Here is a 9,305-nt window from a genome sequence, read left to right on the forward strand (position 1 = left end):
TCCCTGACCCTCTCCAACTTTTTTGGTTCTCATATCTTTTTCTCCTTGTTTATGCATACCATTCCATTACTATTTAAACTCTCTCCGATTGTGGGGCTCCTTGGTGGCTTAGTCGTTTAAGCATCCGTTTCTTGATTTCAGTTCAGGTCATGATGCCACAGCTTCGTGAGTTCGAGCCCCATGTTGGGCTCAGGGCTGACAGCAAGGAGCTTGCTTGGGATTCTCTCTCTGCCTCTCTGTCTGCTCTTCCCCCACTTGCACTTTTTCTATCTCTCTTAAATAAATGTGAAACTTTCTCTGATTGTGTCTCACACATTCTTTTGCCACTAGTAAGTTCACTTTTGGAGCATCTTCCCAACAAAATTTTTTTATTGAGGTAAATTTGGTATATAACATTATATGAGTTTCGGATGTGTACATCTTTGCACACTGATGATTGTACGGCTCTGTGGATATATTAAGAAACATTGTGTGACTACACTAAAAACCACTTTAAATTGGTGAATTTGTGTGGTATGTGAATTATGCCCCAATAAAACTGTTAAAAATGAATATATAGCTCAATGTAGCAGAAGTCAAATGATATCAAGCAATATTTGTTTAAAAAAACAAAAATCCCTCACCTACTTCAGTCTTCTCCCTTCTTTGAGGTATTTCCAAAGCTAGCTTTTGGAATATTCTTGCTGACATTTTCATTGTGCACACAAGCGCATATATGTATTTACAGCCTTTTAAAACTGTGTACAAAGGGGGTTATATTCACCATTCTGCAACTTGCTTTTTTTTAAATTTTTTAAATGTTTATTCGTTTTTGAGAGAGAGAGACAGAGAGCACATGGGGGGGGGGGGGGGGGGGGGGGGGCGGTGAGGGAGACACAGAATCTGAAGCAGGCTCCAGGCTCTGAGCTGTCAGCACAGAGCCCGATGCAGAGCTCGAACTCACGAGCTGTGAAATCATGACCTGAGCTGAAGTCAGACGCTCAACCGACTGAGCCACCCAGGCGCCCCTGCAATTTGCTTTTTTGCATCAAAGAGTAAATTATAATAATATGTCCATATAGAGTTGTTCTTAACAGTTGCAAGTATCTAATTCTTAAACAATGTTCCACTACATGCATGTAGCACGATTTGATTAACACGCTCCTGATTGAAGATCCCTCTATATGTGTCTTGCACTCTGATGCAAGTATATGTGTCAGGCAAAAAACAAAACAAAAAAAAAAAAAACCTTAGAAGTAGCATTATTGTATTCAGAGGTATGTGCATTTAAACTTTTGATAGATAGACATTGCCAGATTACTCTCCAAAAAACTGGTGATAATTTGTAATCCCATCAGTTGTGTATGACAGAGCCCAGTTTGCTATTCTGTTGCCTAAACTAGGTATACTGGCTTTAAAACATCTTTGTCAGTATGATAAGTTGAAAGAATTAATTTGTATTTTTAGATTTATGAGTGAGGTTGAGTTTTGATGACCTGTTTTTAATTGATTATGTGGTATTTTTTCTAATTGAAAAATCCATAGTGTTAATTGTAGAAATTTTGAGTAATACGGCAGATAATTAAAAACATGTATAATCCCCTACCCAGAGATTATCACCATTTACAATTTTTCTTCTGGCCCTCCTTTCTATGAAATTTATCTTTTGATTATTTTTAGCAGATAATGAGGTTGGTAAAGGAGCTAATTTTTGTATTTGAAATACACAGCTAATGGGGCGTCTGAGTGGCTCAGTTTTTTAGGCTTCTGACTCTTGATCTCAGGGTTGTGAGTTTAAGCCCCACGTTACTACTACTTAAAAGAAAATATGCAGTTTACAAAATGAGGTTATAATTCAGCTACTTAGAATATTGCTTTGAGCTCTTTTAATCAAGGTGCTGTATAAATATTCAGTGGACTGAACTCTCCTGTGCCAAGCTTTTGGGATCAGCTAGTGGAAAAATCATTAGCATTCTTTCCTTGACACTGTACTGTCACTACCAGGGCTGAAACTGGATGAGATTTCCTGGGAGCCAATGGGTCTCTTAGTAAAGGAGACAGCTCTACGGTCCTTTAATGGCATGGAAGATAGAGGAATCCTGTACCTTAAAAGACAAACACACATTTCATATTATATGTTTATGTGTGTGCCCATATATATAACCATTATTCTCACTCGCACATGCACAAAACAGAAGATGAGATTAGTGAGCCAGGATAGGAACATGCTGAAAGAGTGCTGGACACCTGGGGAACAGTAAAATGATTAGCACACAGGGTAAGCCATCCAAAGACAAGTCCCATATGGTAATCATGTTTCCTTATCTGATTCTTCCTTTGGATGGGAAGAGCATGGAATGCAGGATTAGTTTCTGTTCACAGTTGTATTTCCCGTGCCTAGTTACGCACACAGGCAACTTTGATCGGTGAATAATGAATGAATGAAAAGTGAATGAATGTGACCTTGAATAAATCGCTTAATTTCTTTGGACTTCAGTTGCTTTCTCTGACAACTTCAAAGAATAACTAAAAGGATAAAATAAGGTAATGTATGAAAGTGGTGGATAAGACTGAAAGTCGGCTCCAAGCTGACTGTGTCTCCTCCTTATTTTTACGGAGCTAGATATAGTTGCCATTCAGGCCCTAGTAAGGAGGCCCTACTGTATACAGCAACTGTCTGCACATCATCTTCCTGGTTAACCAGAGAATAAAGTAAATACAATGCAGCTTTATAATTAGAAGTAATTGCCAGTGACCTGGAGGCTTTGCCATCTTAACCACTGCCTCATTCTCAGTATTCAAGGGTATCTTATGGGGCACCCAGGTGGCTCAATAGGTTAAGCAACCAACTTCAGCTCAGGTCATCGTCTCACAGTTTGTGGGTTCCAGCTCTGCATTGAGCTCTGTGCTGACAGCTCAGAGCCTGGAGCCTGCTTCGAATTCTGTGTCTCCCTCTCTCTCTCTTTTCTCCCCTACTCATGCTCTGTGTCTCAAAAATAAATAAACGTTAAAAAAAAATTTTTTTTTAAAGGCATCATATAAATCTAACACTGAAGTCCCATCAGGCTTAGGGTAAAGTTATAGAAAATGGATGTTACTGTGCCTTTAACATGCTTAGAAATGCATCTAGTGATTATGTTTAAAAGCAGAGATGATAACTCAGGAAGGCACATGGTATATGTTTAGAATAGTAGCTATTCTCAGAGTTGACCTATTGTACATGATTGCAAATGAACGCCTGTCCTTTTTAGTTTATCTTGTATCAAATTGTCAGAGACCCATTCCAAGTAACGATTACATTTTGGAGTAGTGTAAAGAAAAAAAAAAACCTCTATGAAAGATTTTGTGATTTACTCAAGAAATATTCTATGACCTTTTAAGTTGGTTGAAAGAGAAAGCTGGTATGATGTAAAACAAGTTAAAATGAGAATAAGCTTGGAAATATTAAATAGCATCAACTCCTAGCCCTTAGGGAAGATAACTAATGGCCCAGGCCCTAAAATTACAATTTTTTAGAATTTTTCATAAAAACTTGATATAAGTAGAAACATTTCTCAGGCCAGTACACCCTAATGAAATGCCATAAAAATAACAGACTAGCACATAAAATCTTTTTCTATTTGTAACCAACAGCATTGCATAATCACGCAGGAACCAGGAAGTAAAAATAATCACAAAATTAAACAAAGTGATCTGGTTTCATTACTCCAGCAGGAGTAAAAAGTGAAGATAAATACAGCCAGCAAGTTCCTTTATCAAATTTGAAAATTCTTTCCTTGTCAGTCATTCCTTAATAGCAGAATAAAAATAAGGCTTTTAACTCAACACTATCTTTTAAAAAATCTTTTTTAACTGTGGTAAAAAAAAACACATACTCTAAAATTTACCGTCTTAACCATCTTTAAGTGTTCAATAGTGTTACCTATATTCACATTGGTACAGTAGACCGGCAGAATGTTTTCATGTTGCAAAGCTGAAAACATTATAAGCAACTCTACCCATTAAGCAACTCTCCATTCCCCTTCCCCCTGGCAACTACGATTCCACCTTCTGTCTCTGAGTTTGACTGCTCCAGTACCTCATATAAGTGGAATTCTACAGTATTTGTCTTCTTGTGAAGTCCTCAAGGTTCACCCATACTGTATCATGTGACAGGATTTCCTTCAAGACTGAACTCCGTCCTTTTTAATATCATTTTTGTGGTACAGTCTATTCTACCCTTAAACATCTTTTAATGCTCCAGACCATAACCAAATACAGAATGATGAGAAGCAGGTCGGAATGCACATTTGACTTTCCGAATTCTCCTGTCAAGAAATCAAAAGAGGTTATAAAGTGATTAAACACTGTAGGACTTCCCCAGTGTGAGAAAAACTATTTGATGCTAAGTTAGCAATCAAGACTCTGAAGACCTTTCGCAAGCCACTTGTATTGAAGGTTTTCATTTGTTTTGTTGTTCTAGAAATGCATTTGACCTAGTACAACTTTTTTTTTTTTTTTGAAGTATCTGCAAATATATCTCTGCTGCTGGGTTATTTTTTTTTTTTTTTCCTTCAAGCCTGCAGACATTCTTTCCAACTTCTTCAGATTGAGTTAGCTGTGTTCATGTTTGAGAATAACCCTCCTCCCCTATTCTGTCATAGCAACAGTGTGTTAAGAGAATGCAGTCGGGAACTGGAGATATTGTTAGGTCACAGAACCAAACAGGATTGAGTTTTAAAAAGAAGCAGAGAGGGGCGCCTGGGTGGCTCAGTCGGTGAAGCGTCCGACTTCGGCTCAGGTCATGATCTCATGGTCCGTGGGTTCAAGCCCCGCGTCGGGCTCTGTGCTGACCGCTCAGAGCCTGGAGCCTGTTTCGGATTCTGTGTCTCCCTCTCTCTGTGACCCTCCCCCGTTCATGCTCTGTCTCTCTCTGTCTCAAAAAATAAATAAACGTTAAAAAAATTTTTTTTTTTAAAAGAAGCAGAGCTCATTCAATTTCAGTCTTCCTACCTTATTTTTTTTTAGAAGATGTTTGTTTATTTTTGAGAGAGAGAGAGAGAGAGAGAGAGAGAGAGAGAAGAGCAGGTGTAAGCAGAGGAGGGGCAGAGAAAGAGGGAGAGAGAGAATCCCAAGAAGGCTCTGCACTGTCAGCACAAGAGCCCTACTTGGGGCTCGAACTCACGAACCGTGAGATCATGACCTGAGCCAAAATCAAGAGTTGGATGCCTAACCAACTGAGACACCCAGGTGACCCCCTACCTTAATTTTTAACAGCTTTGTTGAGCTATGATTCACATATCATATGCTTCACTCATTTAAAAATTCAGTGGTTTTTAGTATATTCCCAGAGTTCACAACCATCACTACATTCCCTGTGAGAACATTTTGCCACCCCCATAGGAAACCCTGTGCCCATTAGCTGTCACTCCCCATTTCCCCCAGATCCCCCAGCCCTAGGCAATCACTAATCTGCACTCTATAGATTTGTCTATTCTGAAATTTCATATAAATGGAACCATACGATATGTGGCCTGGCTTCTTAGCATGTTTTCAAGGTCATCCATGTTATAGGATGTATCACTTATCCCTTTTTTTTAAATTGTGGGAAAATAAAATTGACCATCTTAACCATTTTTAAGTATACATTTAACTATTTTAAGTACATTCACATTGTTGTGCAACCAATCTCCAGAACTCTTCATCTTGCAAAACTAAACTCTTATTTCCATCAAGAGTTTCCTGTTCTCCCTTTTTCTCAACCTCTGGTAACCATTATTCTACTTGGTCTCTATGAATTTGATTCAGGTACCTTATATAAGTGGAATTATACAGTATTTGTCCTTTTGTGACTGGTTTGTTTCATTTACCACAATATCCTCAAGAACTTTGTCATTCATGTTGTAGCATGTGTCAGAATTTCCTTCCTGCTTCGTTCCTTTTTATGACTGAGTAATATTTCATTGTGTGGATATACTTAATACATTTTGTTTATCCATTCATTAGTTGATGAGCGTTTGGGTTATTTCCACTTTTGGGTTACTATGAATAATGCTACTATGAACATGCATATGCAAGTTTTTGTATAGACATGTTTTCAGCTCTCTGGGACATCTACCTTGGAGTAGAATTGCTGAGTCATATGGCAACCCTGTTTAACTTTTTGTGGAGCTGAGCAACTTTTTCACATCAGCTGCATCATTTTACAGCAGCAAACTAGAGAGGTTCCAGTTTCTCCACATCCTCACCAAGGATGTTGGAGAAAAGAATGTTGTTATTGCCCACCCTTTTCATCATAGCCAAACTAGTAAGTGTGATGTAGTATCTCATGGTGGTTTTGTTTGCTTTTGCCTGGTGGCTAGTTTTACATGAGTTTATTGGCCATTTGCATATCCTCTTTAGATAAATGACTCTTCAGATCCTTTGTCCATTTTTTAATCATCTTGTTATTGTTGATTATTCATGAATCCTGACTACGAGTCCCTTGTCAGACAAATGACTTACAAATATCTTCTCCTATTTTGTAGGTTGCCTTTTTCACTTTCTTGATGGTGTCCTCTGAAGGTTTTTAATTTCAATGAAGTCCAATTATCTGTTTCTTCTTCTGACACTTGTGTTTTTTGTGTTGTATCTAAGAAGGTTTTGCCTTCTTAGGCACAAAGATTGGGATACCTGACTGACTCACTTGGAAGAGTATATGACTCTTGATCTCAGGGTTGTGAATTTAAGTTCCACATTGGGTATAGAGATTAGTAAGAAAACAAACTTAAAAAAAAAAAAACACAAAGATTTACTCCTGTTTTCTTCTAAGAATTTTTAGTAGTTTTTGCTCTTCCATTTAAATCTATGATTCATTTTTGGTTAAGTTTTGTATATGCTGTAAGAATGAGATCCATCTTCAGTATTCTACATGAGTGTATCCATTTGTCCCAGCACCATTTGTTGAAAGATTTTTCGTTCCCCCTTCCCCTCCATTCAATTGTCTAGGTACCCTTGTTGCAAATCAATTGACCATAAACCATGACAGTTTATTTCTGGATTTTCAATTCTATTCCATTGATCTATCTTCTAACTTTGTTTTTCCTTTTTAAGATTGTTTCAGCCATAATCAAAATAATCAAAAGATGATTTTCAGATTTTTATCGTGTACTGAGTTGAGAGAGGGAGATTTAGGTTCTGCTTTGTCTGTATGAAGTTGGAGGTGCCTACTGGACACACAAGGGGAACTGTCCAGTAGGAACTATATTTAGGAGTCTGGTGTTCCAAAGAGAGAACAGAGATGGGGATAAAGATAATCAAGATGTGAGAATCAAGAGCACGTAGGTCCCATCACCCTTCCCATCTATTGCTCCGTCCCTCTGTGCTCTCTTGGGTTCCCCCCCAACAGTCTTTCTCAAGTTATTTCTTCACAGTTTCCTAGGTGCTCCAGACCAGAGAGATTTCCCCATGCTGTCATTCTCTAGAAGCCTTCCCATTATGGAACTGACTTCACCAAGGTTGAAAAGCCATTACCCCTCAACCTTTCAATTCTTCCTTTTTGTTTAGATATTAAGTATGCAGTCATCCAGGGAAACCAGAAGGGATGAGTAGGTTTAGGAGAGGGGATCTTTGGAAACAGGCATTTATAAAGCTGGTTCAGATTTGGATTGGCCCTGAAATCATTGCTAAGTGGTAGGGATGGTGGAGCCTGAAAAGAGAGTGAAGCGGGGAGTCACTATGGTACACAGGAGCGTTTACTACTACTACTCCACCATGGCATTTCTAGCTCAGCTCAAAAGGACTTTTGGTATCTTTTAGGGAGCTACTATAGTTTAAGAGAGAAAGATGTCACAAAGGAAGGCCAGAAAAGGCCTTCCCAGGGAAATCAACTCCTTGCTGTGATCATCACTTTAGAGTCTGATTAAACATTTTGCGGATGGTGGTGATGGGTGCACAACACTGCGAATGTACTTAATGCCACTGAACTTACACTTAAAAATGGTTAAAATGGTGAATTTTATGCTCTGCATATTTTACCACTATTAAAAAAAAAATGTTTTGCAGGTCTAGAAACCAGATCCCAGGGCCTGGAATGTTTCTGTCTAGTCCCTAAGATGCATCTTTTCCTGTTACCGAAAGGTCTGAGACACCCAGTTGGTAATCAGAAGCTCTTACAGGGAGCCTGGAAAGTAGCTGCAGACTCTTATGGCATTTTTACTTCCAAGTATGTAAGTACAGCTCTGTGGTGGCTGGGAAACCGACCAGGAGACTGTGTCCCTGTCCTTGCCTGTGTAATGCTATACAAATACTGTCACATTTGTGTCATGGAGGGGGTCTCCTTTGGTCAATACCCTGTGGGCGATCCCTCTGTTTGTTGGTAGACAGTAAATGAGAAGGTGAAGTTTCCTTGGATTATCCATGGTGGGGAGGCCCCAGGTACAGGGAGACTGAAGGATGAGTAGAGGCTAGCCCATAACTGCAAGTTCACGGTTGCCCCCAGCAACACCTCTTATGACGTGTCTGCCTTTAAGTGGCCGACCTTAGTAATTTTGGATTCTCAGTAGTTTTCTTCTCAGAAGTTGACCTTATAAAGAGCCTCTGGGGGTATCTCCTACCTGATCCTTCACCTCGGGCCCCATCTTCCCTTCCCATTTCTCCTTCACCAGTAAAACCCATTCCTTCATCCTGCCCTGCCTGTGCATGTACATCTCTAGCACAAGGGAAGGGGACTTGGGGGACATTGGTTATTTTTAGTTTAGGACTAGTATAAGGTTGAGACATGGTCAACCAATCCCAGACTTGAGCCCACTGATGTCTCAGATTTTAAGAAGCACCAACCAGTCTTTCCAAGTGCCATGTTCCACCAACACTTTCTTTCACTTGTCTTGACATTGTTAGACCCCCCCACGGTGTGGTTTTATCGCCTGCCTCCATTCAGATTTTTTTTTTCCCCAGATGTGGAACGCTTCACAAATTTACATGTCATTCTTGTACAGGAACCATGCTAATCTTCTCTGTATTGTTCCAATTTTAGTCTGTGCACTGCCACATCAAGCACCTTCCTTTCAGATTCTGAGGGTCATTTGACTTTGTCTCTGGCAGCTGCCATTTTCTGCCTCCTACCTGACATGGCACCCTGTGTCATGTGAACCCTTACACATGGTGGCTCTGCCCAGTCTGGGCCCTTAGGGAGGGCGTCTAGCAAGATCAGCTTAATTTCTACGTCCACTTTTACAGGACAACTTCATTCAGTGTCCATTACACTTTTTGTGTAATATTTATTTTGGGGAAAGCGGAAACAGAGGAGGGGCTGAGAGAGGGGGAAAGAGGATCCGAACCGGCTCTGTACTGACCAACTGACAGCAGTG

At 39.6% G+C, this 9,305-nt stretch overlaps 1 non-coding gene across 1 annotated transcript; it reads right to left on the reverse strand.

The window, feature by feature from the left end:
- Positions 1–8,888: 8,888 nt before the first annotated feature.
- On the reverse strand, positions 8,889–8,995 carry LOC122232888. The gene has a single exon (XR_006210283.1). It is a non-coding gene; the product is annotated as a U6 spliceosomal RNA (small nuclear RNA).
- Positions 8,996–9,305: the final 310 nt, after the last annotated feature.

This window comes from Panthera tigris, chromosome D3, assembly GCF_018350195.1.
Source record: "Panthera tigris isolate Pti1 chromosome D3, P.tigris_Pti1_mat1.1, whole genome shotgun sequence".
Classification (NCBI taxonomy): Eukaryota; Metazoa; Chordata; class Mammalia; order Carnivora; family Felidae; genus Panthera; species Panthera tigris.